This window comes from Danio rerio, chromosome 11, assembly GCF_052040795.2.
Source record: "Danio rerio strain M-AB ecotype USA chromosome 11, GRCz13ab, whole genome shotgun sequence".
NCBI classification, from domain to species: domain Eukaryota; kingdom Metazoa; phylum Chordata; class Actinopteri; order Cypriniformes; family Danionidae; genus Danio; species Danio rerio.
In genome coordinates, this window is record NC_141031.1 from 46327501 (window position 1) to 46351500 (window position 24000).

The 24000-nt window shown below is 38.6% G+C and overlaps 1 protein-coding gene and 2 long non-coding RNA genes across 5 annotated transcripts in view; 2 read left to right on the forward strand and 1 right to left on the reverse strand.

Annotated features, from left to right (window-relative positions):
* Positions 1 to 24000, reverse strand: part of LOC147841917 (uncharacterized) — a 202366-nt gene that overhangs the window by 54352 nt on the left and 124014 nt on the right. The window lies entirely within an intron of this gene.
* The window catches only part of traf3ip2b (TRAF3 interacting protein 2b), an 872991-nt gene that overhangs the window by 987 nt on the left and 848004 nt on the right, over positions 1 to 24000 (forward strand). The gene's annotated exons all lie outside the window — the stretch shown is intronic.
* LOC147841918 (uncharacterized) lies at positions 838 to 1163 on the forward strand. Its single transcript, XR_015502183.1, has 2 exons — positions 838 to 867; positions 1081 to 1163. It is a non-coding gene; the product is annotated as an uncharacterized LOC147841918 (long non-coding RNA).

Below are 24000 nucleotides of genomic sequence, written 5' to 3' on the forward strand. Positions count from 1 at the left end.
TTTTAATTAAACAAAGCTAAAAAAAAATAATACGTCTAAAATAAGAAAACCTTTTTTACGCAGAAGGCCATAGCTGTGAATTCGCTTCTGTTTGGCAAGCCCGCCAATACAGGTATATGCCTGCTAACACAATGGATGGGTTTCTGAGACCCCCCCGATTCAAAGCCTTTGAGTTCAGGGCTTAAACCCAAAAGACGACGATATGATGATCAGTATTTGAGTTAAGGATTTCCGTGGACAGGACCAGCTGATGAACCACGACCTTTATGTGTGGTTTGTCAAGATGTTTTGGCCAATGACAGCATGAGACCCGCTAAACTTCGACTGTTTTGACTGGGATGGACAGTTCTTGGATCTGTTCTATTGATATTGAACCATCATCCTAGTTTTAAAAACGTTATATTAAAATACTTGTTATTACTCTGTAAATAATTGCACTTTCATGCAAATGATGATAAAAGTGAGTTAACAGTCTGACATCTGTCTGTGTCTTTATATATATACACTGTGTGTATAACTAGCCCAGCTGCAGATCGCTCCACCGCTCAGATTTAGGTATGGGGTTTAACAGTGTCGAGTTGGAGTGGTGAAGAGGGATGCTGAAGTCGTGTGACAGAGATGTGACGTGTTTGATTGGATAATAGAATGATTGTCAATAATGAATTAGTGTAACAGGTATGAAAATTATAATTCGCTTTAAGTATAGAATTACACAAAATATGTGTTTTATCTAATGTGTTAGTAAGTATACCTGAGGTGTTTGTTAGTGTGTGTCTTCTCCTTTAAATGTCTAAGGGAGCTCACGCTGTTTAATTTCCTGTTTTGCGCCCGCCTCTTCCCTTTCTGCACTGACTATGCATGGGAGAGGTGGGTGTCTGCTAAGCTCCAATTAATCTTTAATCATCTTTACTTTATAAATAACTTTTAAAGCTGGTTTTCATGTTTAAATAATATTTCTACCTTTATTTTTCACATATATTTCATTATTTTTGTGTTATCACTTAAATTGAGGTTTTTGATTGACTTTAGCCTAACTGAAGCATGTGAATGCTAAAATGCATTGCACTTTCCTTTTAACAGAAAAGCTGTAAAGGGCGAAGACACACTGTAAAAGCTGTGCTTTTTGATTTATTCTCAGTGAGTAAAGAGCCGTCACAACTGCAGATCTCCGACTGGTTATTCCTTAATAAAACAAAGAAAACACAACGCAGAACCGGTTACATTAGCCTCGTCAAAAGTGATCATGCTTCTCCCGAAATATGTTTATAAAACATCACTTGATTAAAGAAGAAACAAAACATTTATTTAGATTTAAACATACACAATTATGTATGTGCAGTTAAGGGCAAAACTATTCGCCTCCCTGTTTATTTTTTTCCTAAATTTCTGTCTGATGGAGAGAAGATTTTTTTTTTTTCAGCACATTTCTAATCACAATATTGTTAATAACTGATCTCTAATGACTGATTTATTTATCTTTGTCATGATGACAGTAAATAATATTAGCCTAGATATTCTTCAAGACACTTCTATACAGCTTACAGTGACATTTAAAGGCTTAACTAGGTTAATTAGGTTAGCTAGGCAGGTTAGGGTAATTAAGTTATTGTATAACGATGGCTTGTTCTGTAGACTATCGGAAAAATATAGCTTAAAGGGGCTAATAATATTGTCCTTAAAATATAAAAAAAATAAATAAAAACTGTTTTTATTCTAGCCGAAATAAAACAAATAAGACTTTCTCCAGAAGAAAAAATATTATCAGACATACTGTGAAAATTTCCTTGCTCTGTTAAACATCATCTGGGAAATATTTAACAAAGAAAAGAAAATTCAAATGGGGGCGAATAACTCTGACTTCAACTGTGTGTGTGTGTGTGTGTGTGTGTGTGTGTGTGTGTGTGTGTGTGTGTGCGTGTGTGTGCTGTGAGAATATTAAACCAGAGCATCAAGACAAACCTAATAGGATTGAGATGAAGAAGGAAGAGCAGATTTAATACTCATATAAATCTATTACAGCATCAGAAGCTCAGCCTGTGTGTGTGTGTGTGTGTGTGTGTGTGTGTGTGTGTGCGTGCGTGCGTGCGTGTGTGTGTGTGTGTGTGTGTGTGTGTGTGTGTGTGTATGCACTAGTTTGTTGTGGGTGTGCGAGTTCAGAGCATACTAGCTTGTATGTAGTTTGTGTGTGTGTCAGTCTATATGTACCAGTATGAGTGTGTTTGTATCTGTGTGTATCAATGTGTATATGTGGTTGTGTATCAATATGTGTGTATTTATGAGTGTATATGTATCAGTGTGTGTATGTGTGTGCGTGTATGTGTTTTTGTATCAATGTTTGTATTTATGAGCGTAGAGTTTAGTGTGTATTGTTGTGTGTTCAGTGTTTGTGTGTGTGCGTGTGAAAGAGATTGTACGCTTGTGTTCGGTGTGTGCAGGCTTTCTTGTGTATAAGTTTGCATGTACAAGTATGGTATCAGTGTATGTGTATCTGTGGGAGTGTGTGTGTGTGCATGTGGTTGTGTATCAATGTGTGTGTGTGTCGATGTGTATCAATGTATCTGTATTTATGAGTGTATAAGTATCAGTGTGTGTGTGTGTGTGTATATGTGTGTGTGTCATTGTGTATCAATGTATGCGTTTTTATGAGTGTATATGTATCAATGTGTGTGTGTGTATATGTGTGTGTGTCATTGTGTATAAATGTATGCGTATTTATGAGTGTATATGTATCAGTGTGTGTGTGTGTATATGTGTGTGTGTCATTGTGTATAAATGTATGCGTATTTATGAGTGTTTATGTATCAATGTGTGTATGTGTGCCAGCATAGTTATAACTGTGTGTATATATGTGTGTGTATGTGTTTTTGTATCAATGTGTGTGTATTGCTTTTGTGTGTGCGTGTTCAGCATGCAGTACTTGTGTGTGTGTGTGTGTGCGAGAGATTGCATGTGTGCGTTCAGTGTGTACAGGTTTTCGTGTGTGTAAGCGTATATGTATCTGTGTGTTTGTATACATGTGTGTATGTGCTTATAAATCAGAGTGTGTGTATTTATAAGGGTGTATGAGTTTATGAGTGTGAGAGACTGTACATTTGTTCAGTGTGTACGTGTGTGTGTGGTTGTGTATTAATGTGTGTGTATTTATGAGTGTGTACTGGTGTTTAGTGTATACTGTTTTATGTGTGTCTGTGCATCAGTGTGTGAGCATGCATGTGTGCATGTGTGTGTGTCTGTGTGTGCATGCAATGTACTTGTTTTTGTATCCCAGCGGGGACTTAAAGAGCTTTAAGAGTCCATACTGAAATATAAAAAGTCTGTGTGTATCAGTGTTGGACCAGTGGGTGTCTATGTGTATCAGTAAGTGTTTGTGTGTGTATAAGTATCAGTGTATTTGTTTATGCGAGTGACTGTTTACTCTACATCTGACTTGTGTAAGATGTTTTGATGCTGCAGGTCATGTGACTTGTGAACTCAGAGTCAGAGTTCAGTCAGTAATGGTGACCCGTCGGCTCCTGCTGGCTGATGCTGGAAGCACACTATATAGCTCACTATTAAACGGGCAGCTGTCTTTAAGAACGGATATCACAGCAATGATGATTATTTATGGAATTAATACATATCTCCAGTCTGCTCTAGTTCAAGCAGAACAGGAGAATTTCAGTAGTTTGAAGAATATAGAATATCTACACTCCTGGCCACTTTATTAGGTACACCTGTAATGGTGTGGGGGAGATTTTCTTGGCTCACTTTGAGCCCATTAGTACCAATTGAGCATCGTGTCAACACCACAGCCAACCTGAGTATTGTTGCTGACCATTTCCAGCCCTTTATGAGCACATTGTCTCCATCTTCTGATGGCTACTTCCAGCAGGATAACACAGCATGTCATAAAGTGCGAATCATCTCAGACTGGTATCTTGAACATGACAATGAGTTCACTGTACTCAAATGGCATCTACAGTCCCAGATCTCAATCCAATGGAGCAGCTTTGGGATGTGGTGGAACGGGAGATTGGCATCATGGATGCGCAGCAACAGTGTGATGCTATCATGTCAATATGGAGCAAAATCTCTGAGGAATATTTTAAGTAGCTTGTTAAATCTACAGTACAGTACTACAGTAGTAAGGTGTACCTAATAAAGTGGCCGGTAAGTGTATATCGTGGTGAATGAAAATATTGCAAAGTCAGATTTCTTCCAAAATCATGCAGCCCCAGCCCTAGTATTTAACTATTGCACAAACACTTAGCAATGGTGTTTATAATACTTTTTAAACAATACTATAAGGTTAGGTAATAATGTATATTTTTATCATGAAAAAAGGTACTCACTGCTTTACTCTGATAGTAGGAACTTATAAAAGAGAAACATACCGCAGACTCAAAAGCCTCAAAAAAAGTCATTCTGTTTAATTATTTACAAATGATCCCATTAATTTAAGCCAAAAATAAATGAATTACGAGTATTTACTAAACTCTAAACTCTTTCTTTTGTTCAACACAAAACAAGATATACTAAAGAATAAAAATAGCAGCTGCTGACATCCAAAAATACTGTATATGTCAATGGATGTTTTTTTGCAGAATATTTTAACAGAAAATGTAACTGAGAATTGTTTATTTTTGAGTGAACTGTGCCTTACTGTCCCCTAACAATATATAACCATAAATACTAAACATATAAAAGCCACACTGGTTGTCGTTTCCTCCATTGAGAAAGTCGTCTGCATGTTAGTACTGCAGGTCATGTGACAGGGTGAGTGGGCGGAGTCTCAGTCCTCTGACATCACAGTGTTTATGTGTGTCAGTGTGCGACTCTGTACTCGATGTTCTGACTCTGCACTGTTGTGTAACAGCAGATTATTTCCACTAATGGCACATCCACTTGGCCGCCAGTGCATATGGGCAAAAAATAAACTCAAAATCAGGCCAGGTAAAAAAAAAAGTTAATAAATACATAAATAAATCAAAAGTGATTGTGCGGCTGATAAATAAGGGCTGGGTTTTTAACACTGCCTTTATTATTATTAATTTTAGGAACTTTTAACATGTACTGAAGAAAGCAAAAGCATAGCTGTAATGTAAAATGTAAAATTATTACTTATGTTTAAATACCTCATTTTTAACTTATTTGAAGTCCAAAGAGAAATGGACCATTGTTATTTTTATTATTATTATATACTGTATTATTTTGTTCTGAACAGCAGTAAATAACACTTCAAATATTAGGAGTTTTCAGGTGATTTTCTAACTTAGTAATGTTTTGAAATGGATGAATGCATTAAAATCGTGATAACCGTGAAACCCCGATTATTCCTCAGACTATAATCGTACAACCAAAATCTACAATCATGGCATCCCTTTACACTACAGACAATTTATTTAATCAATTCCCCTATAGCGCATGTGTTTGGACTGTGGGGGAAATCGGAGCACCCGGAGGAAACCCACACCAACACGAGGAGAACATGCAAACTCCACACAGAAATGCCAACTGGCACAGCCGAGACTTAAACCAGTGACCCTCTTGCTGTGAGGTCACAGTGCTAACCACTGAGCCACCGTGCCGCCACTGCTCATCTTCCATGTCTATAATCAGGGCTGGTTTTAGCTGCTAAACAATCCACGGCAATCTCCGATCGCAGCACACAGATTACAGTGTTTATTTGGTAACAAAGGCCCACAATGGACTCTCACTACAGCCGTCTGGAGGAAGATTAAGACATCATTAGCGCTCAGAACCAGCTGGGCTCTGAAGGAGGTCCGACTGAGCGGCGTTTCAGACAGGATTCAGACTCAACAAACCCAGCAGGTTCACTGAGGAAGAGTCCGAACCGCACCATCTGCACAGCCTACAAACTCAAACTATTATTTTTGCTGCTTGTTCAAAATACTTAGCTGCAATGAGCTGAATCGACACAAGTCTGGAGATTTTTTGCAGATAACTTAATTGTTTACGTTCAATCAACTTAAATAAAACAATTAAGTTAGCAACATGAAGGAATTATGTGAAACTCAGAATTTCCACACTAGCTGGTGCTCCCTGCATGCTGACACATGACTTACACTGTAAAAAAGATCCATAAATTTGCAGTTTTCCATATCTTATGATTAATGTTTTTTATTTTTCCCCATTTATTTATGTTTTTAAATTGCATTATGGGAGCTTGATCTTGCTTCCAACAACTTTTACCCTTGAAGAGTTAAATAAAGTGTGCATTTGTGCTATATTGTCTTGGTTGGTGTTGTATATTACGCTACAAAAGTCTTGTAATAAACTGCAGCACATTTACTGCTATTTTACAGACTTATTTCTCTAGATAAGGGTGAGGCAGTGGCGCAGTAGGTAGTGCTGTCGCCTCACAGCAAGAAGGTCGCTGGTTCGAACCTCAGCTCAGTTGGTGTTTCTGTGTGGAGTTTGCATGTTCTCCCTGCCTTCGCGTGGGTTTCCTCCGGGTGCTCCGGTTTCCCCCACAGTCCAAAGACATGCGGTACAGGTGAATTGGGTAGGCTAAATTGTCTGTAGTGTATGAGTGTGTGTGTGTGTGTGAATGTTTCCCGGAGATGGGTTGCGGCTGGAAGGGCATCCGCTGCGTAAAAACTTACTGGATAAGTTGCCGGTTCATTCCGCTGCGGCGACCCCGGATTAATAAAGGGACTAAGGCGACAAGATATTATCTAGATATGCCTAGAAATTATTTATTATATTATTTGAAACTACTAAAATGTTAATAAAAGTCACTTGGTTAAACTGTAGAGGTGAATTTTCAACATCAAAAGTCGTCAGAGCAGAGATCAACATCCCATAATGCAATTCACAACCAGAATTAAACAGAAAACACACCCTACAACAACCACCCACTAACTAATGCTCCCTACATGGTGATCACCAGTTACAGAAGTTAGTCAGACAACACACATATACACTTACCGGCCACTTTATTAGGTACACCTTGCTAGTACCGGGTTGGACCCCTTTTGCCTTCAGAACTGCCTTAATCCTTCATGTCATAGATGCAACAAGCTACTGGAAATATTCCTCAGAGATTTTGCTCCATATTGACATGATAGCATCACACTGTTGCTGCAGATTTGTCGGCTGCACATCCATGATGCCAATCTCCCGTTCCACCACATCCCAAAGCTGCTCTATTGGATTTAGCTCTGGTGACTGTGGAGGCCATTTGAGTACAGTGAACTCATTGTCATGTTCAAGAAACCAGTCTGAGATGATTCACAGTTTATGACATGGTGTGTTATCCTGCTGGAAGTAGCAATCAGAAGATGGAGACACTGTGTTCATAAAGGGATGGTCATGGTCAGCAGCAATACTCAGGCAGGCTGTGGCGTTGACATGATGCTCAGTTGGTAGTAATAGGCCCAAAGTGTGCCAAGAAAATCTCCCCCACACCATTACACCACCACCAGCAGCCTGAACCGCTGATACAAGGCAGGATGGATCCATGCTTTCATGCTGTTGAGGCCAAATTCTGACCCGACCATCCAAATGTGTGAGCAGAAATGGAGACTCATCAGAGCAGGCAACGTTTCTCCAATCTTCTCTTGTCCAGTTTTGGTGAGTCTGTGTGAATTGTAGCCTCAGTTTCCTGTTCTTAGCTGACAGGAGCGACACCCGGTGTGCTCTTCTGCTGCTGTAGCCCATCCGCCTCAAGGTTGGACGTGTTGTGTGTTCAGAGATGCTCTTCTGCAGAGCTCGGTTGTAGCGAGTGCTTATTTGAGTTACTGTTGCCTTTCTATCAACTGGAACCAGTCTGGCCATTCTCCTCTGACCTCTGGCATCAACAAGGCATTTGCGCCCACAGAACTGCCGCTCACTGGATGTTTCCTCTTTTTCAGACCATTCTCTGTAAACCCTAAAAATGGTTGAGCGTGGAAATCCCAGTAGATCAGCAGATTCTGAAATACTCAGAGCAGCCCGTCTGGCAGCAACAACCATGCCACATTCAAAGTCACTTAAATCCCCTTTCTTCCCCATTCTGATGCTCGTTTTGAACTGCAGCAGATCGTCTTGACCATGTCTACATGCATAAACGCATTGAGTTGGTGCCTCGTGATTGGCTGATTAGAAATTAGCTTTAACAAGCAGTTGTCAGGTGTACCTAATAAAGTGGCCGGTGAGTGCACAGTTGAAGCCCTCCTGTATTATTAGCTCCCCCTGTATATTTTTTCCCCCGATTTCTGTTTAACAGAGAGAAGATTTTTATCAACAAATTTCCAAACATAATAGTTTTAATAACTCATTTCTAATACCTGATTTCTTTTCTCTTTGTCATGATGACAGCACATATTTGACCAGACATTGTTCAAGATACTAATATTCAGCTACTAGTGACATTTAAAGGCTTAACTAGATTAATTAAGGTAGTTATGATAATTAGGCAAGTCATTGTATAACTGGATTTCAGTGATATATTTTTCAGAATGATGTTATTTTACTGAATGCACTGTTTCATGAGCCAGTCTTTAACAGTTGCTGTGTTTGACTGAACTATAAACCCACACAGAACAGGTTTCAATGTTCTCCATCCAAAGTGTTTTCAAAACAAGGACTAAACCCCATTACATAAGGAAACGACTGCGCAGGCATCAGAATGAATGTTTTATAACCTGAATAGAGTCATGCTAATATAGGAAGTGACACATACAGACAAATGCATAATTCATAATCCACGATTTGATGGAAGAGCATCATTTACAGTATACTTTATCACGATCATGTCTTTTTTTGTAGTGCATTTGATTGATAAAGTGTGCATTTGGAATGGATTTAACACAGTATATCCAGTCTGACACCTGTGGTTAATTAATTATAGCATTAATTATGATTTACAGTCTGCCTATAATACTGTCTGTGCATTATTGGCGCTTGCATTGTCTATGATTTTCCGCATTTGTGAGCTTCATCGGGAGGTCGGCATCTGTCTAATTTGGCTTTATCTCGATCGATTATCCACGATCAAGTTTAATTGGACACATAATGTGATGTCAACAAAAGAAAGCAGTTGTATCTTAAGTCTGCACGATTATGTGGTCAGTTGTGACCCATTTCTTTTGGCGTAACGTCCCGCCTGCTGAGAGCCGGAGTAAACTCATTGACCCGCCAGACAGAGGAGCATTTTTACACCCTTCCAGGGGAGTTTTGACATTCATTCGTGAACTGTGAGATGTTTTATTTTATTTAGTTTATACTTTTGGGGAGCTCTGAGAGAACTTTAGTACTAAATTAAAGAGTTGTCAGTGCAATACACACACATTGTAAGTGTTGAAATCGTTTAGAAACTGCTGGTAAATTATAAAAAATACCATGTCCTTTGTCTTAAATTTCTACATTTAAATATTAAATGAGGGATAATTATTTTGACTTCCACATTTGTTAAATAGAAATTTTAAACACACTACCTGATAAAGTGTTGTGTGGATCCCAGTTGTAAGAGGAACAGATCATAACTTGACTTCTAGTTGATCATCTAGAGCATCAGAAGGTGGATTTCTCTGCTGAATCATCTGTTGATCTGCATCCTAATCATCACCAATACTGCAGAAACCTACTGGAACCAATATGGAGCCAAGATTCTCACAGAAATCAGTCAAGTTTGGTGAAGGAGAAATCATGGTTTGGGGTTGCATTCAGTATGGGGGTGTGCGAGAGATCTGCAACATCAACAGCCTGAGATATCAAGACATTTGTGCTGCCCATTACATTACAAACCACAGGAGAGGGACAATTCTCCAGCAGGATAGCGCTCCTCATACTTCAGCCTCCACATCAAAGCTCCTAAAAAAGCAAAGAAGGTCAAGCTGCTCCAGGACTGGCCAGCCCAGTCACCAGACATGAACATTATTGAGCATGTCTGGGGTAAGATGGGGGAGGAGGTGTTGAAGATGAACCCAAAGACTCTTGATGAACTCTGGGAGTCCTGCAGGAACGCTTTCTTCACCATTCCAGATGACTTTATTAATCCGTGATTTGAGTCGTGTCAGAGATGTATGGATGCAGTCCTCCAAGCTCATGATGGAGTCAGACACAATATTCATTCTGTCTCCACTGCAGCAGGACTTTATATTCTATACTGGACATTATTTCCGTTCAGTGATGGGTCGTCTAAGCAAAGTCAGAGCTTACTGTCCTAATGAAATCAGTCAGAATCAAGACATGATCAGATTTTATTGTGCCCAAATAAGCGTCATCTAGAGGCCCTTTGCCTTTCATATAAGCCACTTCTGAAGTCAAGTTATTATTTCTTGCTCCTAAAACTAGGATAGGCGACAAGACTTCTGTCAGGTAGTGTATATTTGGTGGATACATCATGATCGAGGCTCCCTTGAGCTCGGGGCTCTCTCCCGGGACAGCATGCCAAACAAGCTTTTGATAGATCATCAGCTAAGTGTGCACTCTTGAAATGACTTTTTAAAACATTATGAATGGTTACCCTACAAAAATCACCAAATATTTCACATTGATGCAATTATACTAAAGGAGGTTTACTTGCTGAATTAAAAAAGCTGGAACTATCAGAACTCTGATTTGGAATCAGTATTTCAATGGTCATTTCCTTTTTATCTGTTGTATTGTTTTTCTGGGGGCAGTGGGTGGCACAATCGCCTCACAGCAAGAAGGTAGCTGGTTCGAGCCCCAGCTGGGTCAGTCAGCATTTCTGTGTGGAGTTTGCATGTTCTCCCCGTTTGCGTGGGTTTCCTCCGGGTGCTCCGGTTTCCCCCACAGTCCAAACACATGTGGTATAGGTGAATTGAATAAGCTGAATTGTCCGTAGTGTATGGGTGTGTATGGATGTTTCCCAGTGATGGGCATCCACTGGATAAACGGTGCTGGATAAGTTGGCGGTTCATTCCGCTGTGATTAATAAAGGGACTTAGCCGAAATAAAAATGAATGAATTGTTTCTATGGATAGTGATATAATGCTCTCAGCTCTTGTCTGAATCTGGCGTCCACACAAAGGCCTTGTGTTTAATTCCTGGTGACGCCGAGTTTGTTTTAATCCTCGAGTTTGACAGCAAACACCACAAACATGGATTTACTCCAGCAGGCAAACAAACACAGTCTAATCACGGAAGAAAAGGTGACGACAGACTCGAATCTATTTCTGAAAATGCTCTGTATTAGCAAAACACTCATCAGATCACATTCAGCAGCATTACAGATTAAATCTGTTGTGGCGTTGGTTATTTTGAATGGATCAGTGGTAAATTTGATTTGTTTGACTGATATTAAAAGCGTTCGCTGATAAGGTTAACATTACCACACCGCAGCAATGCAGATTATCACAGCGGGGAATGAAACGGCTCTTCAGTCAATGACGCCAATGGAAGATCATCAACAATGATATTATAGTCTGATCCACAGAACGCACCAGTGTTAATCCATTCACCGGTTCAGTGTTTCTGCAGCCTGGAGCACTCTCAAGTGATTTTATTTGTACATAGAAAGCAATTTAAATGCACGTGTTCTACTATAATGCTTGGATGTATGGATAATATAATGCTCCAACAGCGTTTGGTGCAGCAGATGTTTGTAAAAGATGGATCAGCAATACTTATTCTGAGCTAGAAAGTAATACGTGATCATACTCAGTTTGATTCTATTTGAAAATCTAGTGAAGAATTTATGGAGTAGTGGCAAACAATAAAGCTTTTTTGCTATATAAATTATTGTTACACTGAATGACATTTCATTTCATTTTTCATCATGGAAAATAATGTCATTGTTAAGAAAGAAAAAATAAACATCAGACATTTTAGTCATTCATTCATTCATTTTCTTGTCGGATTAGTCCCTTTATTAATCCGGGGTCGCCACAGTGGAATGAACCGCCAACTTATCCAGCAAGTTTTTACGCAGCGGATGCCCTTCCAGCCGCAACCCATCTCTGGGAAACATCCACACACACACTCATACACTACGGACAATTTAGCCTACCCAATTCACCTGTACCGCATGTCTTTGGACTGTGGGGGAAACCGGAGCACCCGGAGGAAACCCACGCAAAGGCAGGGAGAACAATTGCACATTTTAATGCAGATAAATAAATAAATACTCTCAGAGCCATTTACTGTATGTCGAAGTTGATATTTAGCCGCACGATTTTGGTGTTTCATAACTTCTATTTTTTTACGAGGTGAGTTATTAGCCCAATGCTCAACGCTCAACCTGGAGGACCAGAACACACACTCAAACACTATGGCCAACTTACCTTACCCAATTCCCCAATAGCGCATGTGTTTGGACTGTGGGGAAACTGGAGCTCACAGAGGAAACCCACGCCAACACATGGAGACTCCACACAGAAACGCCAACTGACCCAGCTGAGGCTTGAACCAGTAACCTTCTTGCTGTGAGGCCACAGTGCTAACCACTGCACCAAATAAATATATAAACATAAAATGTATTAAATACTGAAAGCTGCATTACATTTCAATGTGCTTTGATATATTCATAAACCTGAATTACAGGAGAAATATATAACTTTACTGTTTTTATTGAGTCACAGAATAGTACTTTCGTTTACCTGAAGTTAAGAATTATGTTCTAGAAATTACTTTAAACATTTTGGCAAAGCAAAGCAAAGCAAAAAAAAAAAAAAAAAAAAAAAAAAATATATATATATATATATATATATATATATATATATATATATATATAGTTGAAGTCAGAATTATTACAACCCATTTGAAATTTTCTTTTTTAAATACTTTCCAAATTATGTTTAATAGAAGGAAATTTTCACAGTATGTCTGATAATATTTTTTCTTCTGGAGAAAGTCTTATTTGTTTTATTTCAGCTAAAATGAAAGCAGTTTTTAATTTTTTAAACACCATTTTAAGGACTAAATTATTAGCCCCTTTAAGCTAATTTTGTTTCTTGATAGTCTACAGAACAAACCATCGTTATACAATAATTTGCCTAATTACCCTAACCTGTCTAGTTAACCTAATTAGCCCAGTTAAGCCTTTAAATGTCACTTCAAGCTGTATAGAAGTGTCTTGAAGAATATCTAGTCAAATATTATTTACTGTCATCATGTCAAAGATAAAAAAAATCAGCTATTAGAGATGAGTTATAATAATTCTGACTTCAGTTGTACATGTCACATGGGTCTAACAGACAACAAACAAAAAAACAAAACAAAAGACTGTTAACATGAAGCATACTGAGAAACTATTCAAACATCTACAAGCCTGTGTTTCAACTTCTAAACCATCCATGCTCTTTTTAAAAGTATTAAGTGAAATCAACTCTAAACTGCAACTGTGTTTGTGGATTATTCCATGCTGAAAGTGCTGCATATTTAAAAGCCTTTTCCCCATCTCAGTCTGCACTTTAGGAACAGACAGTAAATAAATATCCTGTGACCGAAGGCCATAGCTAAGAACAGGCCAATTCTGGAGATATGATGGGAGTAAACCCAGTATAGATTTGTAAACAAGGATAAAAATAGAGCCAAAAAAGTGGCCAAAATAAAGATGCTACTATTAAAATAACCCATTTAATTCTGTATAACACATACTACCATCACTCATCAGAAATTCAAAAATAATTGAATATCATGATAACAATTTAGCATTTATTACCATCCATAATTAAAAAGGAGAGCCAATCTGAAGGTTTTTGGTTGAAAAAGCTGTGGTTGTTGCTGCTTGTTGAAACTACTATTTAAAAGAAGCTGACCAACTTAATTCTCAAGTTTGTTTTTTGGGTCAACTTAATTGTTTTGTGTTCAATCCACTTAAATTAGTAAAAACAATTAAGTTGACCAAACTGATTTGTGTTGGGATAACACAAAGAAACAGTGTAAAACCCAGCATATTTACACTATTCATAATATTCCATACATTATATTGATGTAAAATCTGATATAAGATATTATAGATATGACACATATTATGTCTGGGGCAGCACGGTGGCACAGTGGGTAGTAAAATCGCCTCACAGCAAGAAGGTCACTAGTTTGAGCCTCGGCTGGGTGAGTTGTCATTTCTGTGTGGAGTTTGCATGTTCTCCCCGTGTTGGCGTGGGTTTCCTACGGGTGCTCCGGTTTCCCCCACAGTCCAAACACATGCGCTATAGGGGAATTGGGTAAGCTAAGTATGGGTGTTTCCTAGTGATGGGTTGCAGTTGGAAGGGCATCCGCTGTGTAAAAAATATGCTGGATAAGTTGGCAGTTCATTCTGCTGTGGTGACCCCTGATTAATAAAGGGACAAAGCCGAAAAGAAAATGAATGAGTGAATATTAAGTCTCATTTTATAAACAATTCCCTAGCAACCAAACAAAACATCAAAGCAACTGTTTGACTGCTGAGTGTAATTATAATAAGTGTTACTGTGAGTGCATGAATGTTGAGTTGTTTTGTTGATGACAGATGTTTATGAGCATATTGACAGATGGGAGATGAGAGCCTGAAAACATGTCGTATCTCTGAGGTCGTCTATCCCTGTAACTTACACCCAGTCAACTGTGAATACACATGAGTTCTGTTCATCACAACTAATCCAAGCGCAATATAACATAAACACTGAATGCACTGACAGAGAGCACGCCAGGTGAATCTGACAAGTCAGCGAAGGACTTTTACATCACCTTCTAATAATAACTAACTAAAATAAAAGACTCTGATGTTGGCTTGTAAAAATAAAAACATAAAAAAAAAACATCATAAAAGCATTACTAACTACTAAAACTCCAATACGTTAAGTTGAAAATGCTTAATTCTTTAAGTCTAACAAGATTTTTTACAGTGGAAAGCTTTACGTTTGTTTAAGATAGCCTCAGTTGTGAAGTTTCAAGTTAAAGTACAATTAATAAAGTAAAGAAAAAGTCATACAGTCTGTCAGAAAATAAAGAAAGTTAGCATGTTTTTAACAATTCTGACAAGTTGCTAATGCTTCTAGTCTGATTTAGCATGTACACTCAGCGGCCACTTTATTAGGTACACCTGTCCAACTGCTTGTAAACACAAATTTCTAATCAGTCAATCACATGGCAGCAACTCAATGCATTTAGGCATGTAGACATGGTCAAGAGGATCTGCTGCAGTTCAAAGCGAGCATCAGAATGGGGAAGAAAGGGGATTTAAGTGACTTTGAATGTGGCATGGTTGTTGGTGCCAGACTGGCTGGTCTAAGTATTTCTGAAACTGCTGATCTACTGGGATTTTCACGCACAACCATCTCTTGGGTTTACAGAGAATGATCTAAAGAAGAGGAAATATCCAGTGAGCGGCAGTTCTGTGGGCGCAAATGCCTTGTTGATGCCAGAGGTCAGAGGAGAATGGCCAGACTGGTTCCAGCTGATAGAAAGGCAACAGTAACTCAAATAAACACTCGTTACAACAGAGTTGTTAGCATGTTTTCATCAATTCACAATACAGCTAGCATGTTTTAAAGCATCTAACATGACATGAAACCGTGCTAACATGTTTAACCATATCACTGATCTCTTTCTAGCACAATTGAACACATTGCTAATAGGTTTTTGTGTATTGTTAGCATGTTTCTAAAAGGATTTAGTATGTTTCTATCAATTTACAACAAAGCTAGCATGTTTTAAAGCAACTAACATGACATTAAACATTGCTAACATGTTTACAATGTTGCTAGCTTCTATCTAGCATTATTGAACACATTGTTAAAAAGTTTTTGTGTATTGTTAGCATGTTTATAACACGCTTTAGTATGTTCCCATCAATGTTCAATACAGCTAGCATGTTTTAAAGCATCTAACATGACATAAAACATTGCAAACATGTTTTACCATGTTGCTAGCTTCTTTCTAGCATAACTGAACATTGTTAGCAGGTTTTTGTGTATTGTTAGCATGTTTATAAGAGGATCTAACATGTTTCTATTGATTTACAATACAGCATGTTTTAAAGCATGTAACATAATATAAAACATTGTTAACAAGTTTTAGTGTATTGTTAGCATGTTTCTAAAAAAGATTTAGCATGTTTCTATCAATTTACAACAAAGCTAGCATGTTTTAAAGCATCTAACATGACATTAAACATTGCTAACATATTTTACCATGTTGCTAGCTTCTATCACTTCTAGCATTATTGAACACTTTGTAACAGGTTTTTGTGTATTGTTAGCATGTTTATAACGTGCTTTAGTTTCCATCAATGATCAATACAGCTAGCATGTTTTAACGCATCTAACATGACATTAAACATTGCTAACATGTTTTACCATGTTGCTAGCCTGTTTCTAACATAATTTAACACAATGTTAACAAGTTTTAGTCTACTGTAAGCATGTTTCTAATAAGATTTAGAATGTTTCTATCAATTTACAACATAGCTAGCATTTTTTAAAGCATCTAACATGACATAAAACATTGCTAACATGTTTTACTATGTTGCTAGCTTCTTTCTAGCATAACTGAACATTGTTAACAGGTTTTTGTGTATTGTTAGCATGTTTCTAAGAGAATTTAACATGTTTCTATTGATTTACAAAACAGCTAGCATGTTTTAAAGCATCTAACATAATATAAAACATTATTAACAAGTTTAAGTGTATTGTTAGCATGTTTCTAAAAAAGATTTAGCATGTTTCTATCAATTTACAACATAGCTAGCATGTTTTAAAGCATCTAACATGACATAAAACATTGCTAACGTGTTTTACCATGTTGCTAGCTTCTTTCTAGCATTATTGAACACATTGTAACAGATTTTTGTGTATTGTTAGCATGTTTCTAAAAGGATTTAGCATGTTTCTATTGATTTACAACACAGCTAGCATGCTTTAAAGTATCTAACATGACATAAAACTTTGCTAACATGTTTTAATACAATGCTAGCTTCTTTCTAGCATAGATTAACACATTGTTAACAGGTTTTTGTGTATTGTTAGCATGTTTATAACATGCTTTAGTATGTTTCTATCAATGTGCAATACAGCTAGCATGTTTTAAAGCATCTAAAATGAAAAAAAAACATTGTTAACTTGTTTTACCATGTTGCTAGCCTGTTTCTAGCATGGTTTAACACAATGTTAACAAGTTTTAGTGTACTTTTAGCATGTTTCTAATTAGATTTAGCATGTTTCTATCAATTTACAACATAGCTAGCATGTTTTAAAGCAACATAATATAAAGCATTGTTGTTTCTATCAATTTATAAAACAATTAGCATGTTTGCTAGTAAATTAGCAAATGTAACAAGACAAAATATTGTTTTAAATGTTTTCTGTTTTAATTGTTTTCTAATAATGCCATGCTGTTGTCAGGATCTTTTAAGATGAATGCTAGCATAATACATTAGCATTAGGCAAAATTCTGAAACACCATTTAGTTTTGTGTTTTTTGATCCTTCGTGTAGTCACAGATTTGAGAAAAGCACAAATGTCCAGGTCCGTTGTGAGCTAGTCTGTGTGTTTGTGCGCTGTGAGCTAGTGTGTGTGTGTGTGTGTGGCCTCATTTGACCAGTATGTGTGATCCCCTTCAGACAGTAGCAGCACCAGACAGCCTTCGCTCCTCACCGCCGCCTTCCCACAACCATGTTTGACAGCTCGTCCTCTGACGGAGCCTCCCCGTGGCAAGAGGGAATCTCCAGCTTCAACAATTTATCATGCCTGAGCTTTGTTGGCAATACAATGCCAACACAAGGGAATCTGCGTGCGGAGGGGAAATGATGGAGCTGGCATACCGCAAAAGCGTGTTGGAGAAACAAAGGCCAGCTCATGTCAACAGCGGGAGCAGCCGAGTCCCTGCGTGCACAACAACCTTTCCGGATACTGCAGTGAATCACGCTGTGCTTTTCAGATGGTTGCTACACAACTGCATAGCAACAATAAATAAAAAACACAATAAGCGCATCTCATATCCCATATTCAACACTATTTTTAAGTATAAATAGTTTAAGTAGTGCTATCACGGTAAAAATCTGATGAAAAAACAAAGACTTTTTGCAATATTTTAAAATATATACTGCATATGTGACATTTTATTTATGTGAATTTCAAAAATGGACTTGTATGTCATATGTAATTTGCATATATTAGCACGTATTAGATTTCAATATGGGGTGTTGCCATTCTGCTCATACGGTTGTTCAGCTGCAATGATGTTTGCAGAGGTTTCTAGGGAGAACAGGATCAGCTGGAATGTGGAGCAGATATTAATGCTGATTTATGCTTCAGACCATCGAGTCAGAATGAGGGCGGAGCTATCAGTATTTTAGGGCGGAGCTATCTGTCCTTTATGGAGTGGTTATCTGTCCTTTAGGGTGTGGCTATCAATCCTTTAGGTCAGAGCTTTCAGACATTTAGGGCAGAGCTATCAGTCATATAGAGCGAAGCTATCAGTCACTTAAGGAGGGGCTATAAGTCCTTTTTAGGGAGGGGCTATCAGTCATTTAGGGCCGAACATAACTCTATTATGAAGGGGCTATCTGTCATTTAGGGAGGAGCTATAAGTCCTTTAGAAAGGGGCTATCAGTTACTTAGGGTGGGGCAATCAGTCCTTTAGGGAGGGGCTATCAGTCATTTAGGGCGGAGAATAAGTCCTTAATTAAGGTACTATCAGTCCATTAGGGCGAAGCTATCAGTCATTTAGGGTGGAGTTATCAGTCATTTAGGGCAGAGCTATCAGTCATTTAGAGCGGAGCAATCAGTCATTTAGGGAGGGGTTATTAGTCAGTTAGGGCGGAGCTATCACACATTTAGGGCAGAGCTATCAGTCATTTAGGAAGGGGCTTTTAGTCATTTAGGGCGCAGCTATCTGTCATTTAGGGCGGAGCTATCAGTCATTTAGGGAGGGGCTATTTGAGTCATGGCAATCAGTCCATAAAAGTTGGCGGAGCCATGAGTAATTTAGGGCGGAGCTATCAGTCCTTTAGGGCAGAGCAAAAGTCCTTCAGGGATGGGCTCTCTGTCATTTAGAATGGAGCTATCAGTAATTTAGGGCGGGGCTATCAGTCATTTAGAGTGGAGCTATCAGTAATTTAGGGCGGGGCTATCAGTCATTTAGAGTGGAGCTATCAGTAATTTAGGGAGGAGCTATCAGTTCTTTAGGGCAGAGCAAAAGTCTTTCAGGGAGGGGCTCTCTGTCATTTAGGACAGAGCTATCAGTAATTTAGGGCGGGGCTATCAGTCATTTAGGGCGGAGCATAAGTCCTTTAGGAAGGTGCTATGAGTCCATTAGGGCGGAGCTATCAGTCATTTAGGGCAGTGGTTCCCAACCTTTTTCTTTGGGGCCCCCCCCATAAACATATACAAACATTGGAGCCCCCCCACCATATAAATACACACGCACGCACGCACACACATATGTACTGTGTGTGTATATATATATATATATATATATATATATATATATATATATATATATATATATATATATATATATATATATATGTGTGTGTGTGTTTGTGTAATATTAATATATAGTAATATGTATAGAAAATATTAATTAATCAGTTTTAACTTGTCTTGGCCTTCAATAAATCCAAAATTTAGGTAGGCTTTGTCATACTGTCTAATCTTTTTCTTCGCCTCTGAAGAATCACTGCATTTACGTTTGTCTGCCATTTTTGTTTTGATTTTGCCTTTACAATACGTTGACAAGCATATTGCGCGAGTGAGCAAAATTTAAATAATTATTTAAAGTTATTTATTTTAATTATTTTCACTATTATGTTGGAATTTTAAGCATGTGTTTAGATTATTTTTTATTTTTTTGGGCTGCTCGATTTTGGGAAAAATCATAATCCCGATTACTTTGGTCATAATTGTAATCACGATTATTCAAAACCATTGCCAGTTAAGGTCAAAATTATTAGCGCTCCTGAGATTTTTTTTTTATAAATATTTCCCAAATTATGTTTAACAGAGCAAGGAATTTTAACAGTATTTCCTATAATATTTTTTCTTCTATTTGTTTTATTTTAATAAAGACAGGTTTAAATATTTTGAAACCATTTTAAGGTCAATATTATTAGCCCCCTTAAGTAATATATATTTTTGATTGTCTGCAGAATAAACTAGCGTTATAATGACTTGCCTTATTACTCTAATTAAGCCTTTGAACTGCACTTTAATCTGAATGCTTGTATTTTGAAAAATATCTAGTAAAATATTATGTGCTGTCATTATAGCAAAGACAAAAAGAAATCAGTAATTAGAAATGAGATATCAAAACTATTATGTTCAGAAATAAGTTATTAAATTTTCTTTCCATAAAACAGAAATTGGGCAGGAAAAGGTTTGCTAATATTCAAGAGGGCTACTAATTCTGACTTCAAGTGTATACATACAGTTATTTTCCACCCTACAATGGAAAGAGAAATAAATACAACAGAATAAAAAAATATGAAACAAACTGTGCTTTAAGCATCTTCACTGTAAGAAAAACACTTTAGCTACAGCAGTCCTTCAGTCAAGAGCAGCGAGGGTTTTCTCGTTGTGTTTGTTTAATAATGATAAAAACAGGCGGCAGAAGGATTATAGCGCGCTGTCTCTTTAATGGGTTCTCTTTCACGTCTTTTGATCCTCAACTAGTTTGTTTATTATAAAAATGAGGGTTAATGTAAATAATCACTAAACACCGCGTTTTGACACCTATTTGACCATTACAGCGCTCACGTTAAGATGACTTTAGATGTCTGCGCTCCTCTGCTCGTCTCAGTGTGTGAATGAGAGTGAATGCTGACTGGCCGCATGCTTCTGACTGCGTGATCGTGCTGCACACACACATAAGCTCTTTCGCGCTTTTAAGAGCAACACGTGTACAACTGTGGCGAAATATGATGCAATAATCATTTATCTCGATTAATGCTTTTTATAATCGTTTGAAACCGAAATCTAAATCGGTTTTTCGATTAATTGCAAAGCCCTTTATAATAGTGGACCATTTTTATGCCTTTTTCTACCTCAATACTTATCCTCTCCCGCGCCCCCCCTGTGAACTCTGGCGCCCCCCTTAGGGGGGCGTGGACCCCAGGTTGGGAACCACTGATTTAGGGTAAAGCATAAGTCCTTTATGGAGGGGGTATCTGTGATTTAGGGCGGAGCTATCGAGTCATTTAGGGCGGAGCTATCAGTCATTTAGGGAGGTGCTATCAGTTCTTTAGGGCAGAGCAAAAGTCCTTCAGGGAGGGGCTATCTGTCATTTAGGGTGGGGCTATCAGTAAATTAGGGCAGAGCTATCATTAATTTAGGGAGGAGCTATCAAACATTTCTAGAGTCATTCAAATAGGGCGGAGCAATTAGTCTTTTAGGGAGGAGCTATCAATAATTTACGGTGGAGCTATAAGTCCTTTAGACAGGGGAGAACTCTTAGGGAGGTGCTGTCAATCATTTAGGGTGGAGCATAAGTCCTTAACGGAGGGGCAATCTGTCATTTAGGGCAGAGCCATCTGCCCTTTAGGGAGGGGCTATTAGTCATTTGAGGCAGGGCAATCAGTTCTTTAGGGAGGGACTATCAAACATTTGGGGCGGGATAATGAGTCCTTTAGAGAGGGTCTATCATTCATTTTGGGTGGGGCAATTAGTCTTTTAGGGAGGAGCTGTCAATAATTTAGGGTGGAGCTAATAGTCATTTAGGATTGAGCTATGAGTCATTTAGGGATGAGCTATCAGATATTTGGGGCGGAGCTCTCAGTCATTTAGGGAGGATCTATCAGTCATTTGGGGCGGAGCTATTAGTAATTTAGGGAGGGGTTATGTGGGGCAAGGTAATCAGTCCTATAGGGAGGGGCTATCAGTCCTTTAGGGAAGGGTGTTATCAGTCATATGGGGTGAGGCAATCAGTGTTTTAGGGAGGGGCTATCAGTCAAGTCATGAGGGCTTTGCTTTCAGTGGCTTTTAGGGCATGTCTCAATTTTACTCTGTCTTCATCTATTTGTTAAACTTTTTGCTAACATTTCATTACCAACACGCATCATCCAACAACCCAACCGGTTCTCAAAGAATGAATTGTGCACCACCCTACATTTTACATTTGTTTCAAGTGGACAACATGTTAGAGGAAAAGTGAACAATCTGAATTCCTTTCATGACTGCTTTAATGTTGAATTTGACTCATTTAAAACTTTTTCCAGCATCAATAGCACTTGAACTGAGAAGACTTGTCTGCCTCCTTACCTTAGTCTCCAGGTGTCAAGGCATTATCAAGTATGTGGAACCTTCAATCCTCTTAGCTGACCTAAACATCTATCTAACTTAATCTTGCCAAGCAATTGTCAAGCAAAGCAATTGGCACCGCGCTCCTGCCAAACTGTCTTAAACGCATTACACTAAACCCAGATTTGTGGTTTTGACAAAAGGAGCCAGTGTATGCGCAGTGCAGAGGTCAAGGGTCACACGATGACCCCACCGACTTCAGGATTACACGACAACTGATTTGAGGAGCAATCAGAATGAGAAAATGCACATATATGACACTGAGCGACAGCTGGGTGACAGGTCTTCATAATCATCTGCGGGTCTGAACTTCAGTGTAATTCACGAGGCATTCTAGGAAGTCATGGGGACATCTCAAAGATCGAGAAATCCATTTTAACATTTGCCAGATTGTCCACCTTAAGCTATGGGGTCAAACTGGGTCAAGGCTTAATGTAAATCCTTGTGGTCAGGCTATGAGATGATGAGTTTGAAACAGCACAGTGTTAACCATTCCACATGCATGAGTTCACATATGTGCTGAAAAACACTTGACTTATTCTTAAATACCAAGATGAATCTGCTTCAGTTGATGCATGATGAAACCACGAAATATCACACTATCTAGTGGCCTTAAATGACAGAGCGTGATAAAGTCTGTATATTTGGTTTATTTAACATATTGGTGATGTAAATGACATGAAAATAAGCTCATATTTCAACAACACACTGCAGAAGCAACATGATTTAATAATCTTTTAGATGTACAAACTGATAAATAGGTTGTTTAGCATTCTTATCTGCACATATTTTAGAGTATTTAATCATTTTTAAAATAAAAAGAGCAATTGAATTCAATATTTGAGGATCTGTTGTTAATTAGTGGGGTTTCCCTTTAGGCAAAATCCACTATTGCTGTTCTCCATACTTATTCTTCTTTTTCCATCTTCCGTTTGTAACTCGTCCCGCAGTTTTCGTCCCAGACCCTTCAAAGTGGGGTCAAATCGTGATGTTTAATCAGGAATGGTGTGCTATAAGACTTTTATAAGAGGTCGGGCAACCACCTAGCAACGGCCTAGTATGCCTAAGCAAGTGCCTAGCAACCACTCAGGACACCCTGGCAACTGGCTAGCAATGCCTTAGCAACCACTCAGAATACCCTAGCTACCACCAATCAACACCTTAGCAACCACATACAACACCCTAGCAACTGTCTAGCAACACCTTAGCAAACACCTAGCACCCATTCAGAACACCCTAACAACCGCCCAGAAACACCTTAGCAATTACCAAGCAACCCCTCAGAACACCCAACCAACTGCCGAGCTACGCTTTGGCAACCACTCAGAACATCCTAGCAACCATGTAGCAACACTTTAGCAACCCTCTAGCAACAACTCAGAACAACCTAGCAACCACCTAGCAACCACTCAGAACACCCTAGCAACCGCCTAGCAACACCTTAGCATCCGCCTAGCAACCACTCTGAACACCCTAGCAACTGCCTAGCAACACATTAGAAACTGCCCTGCAACCACTCAGAACACAATGTCACCCGCCTACCAACGACTTAGCAACCACTCAGAACACCTTAGAAACCACGTAGCAACCACCTAGCAACACCTTAGCAACCACTCAGAATACCCTAGAAACCACTCAGAAAACCATAGCAACCACCTAGCAGCCACTCAGAACACCCTAGCAACCACGTAGCAACACTATAGCAACCACTCAGAACACCATTGCAACCACTTAGCAACACCTTAGCAACCACCCAGAACACCCAAGCAACCACCTAGCAACATCTTAGCATCCGCCTAACAACGCCTTAGCAACCACCTAGCAACCACTCAGAACA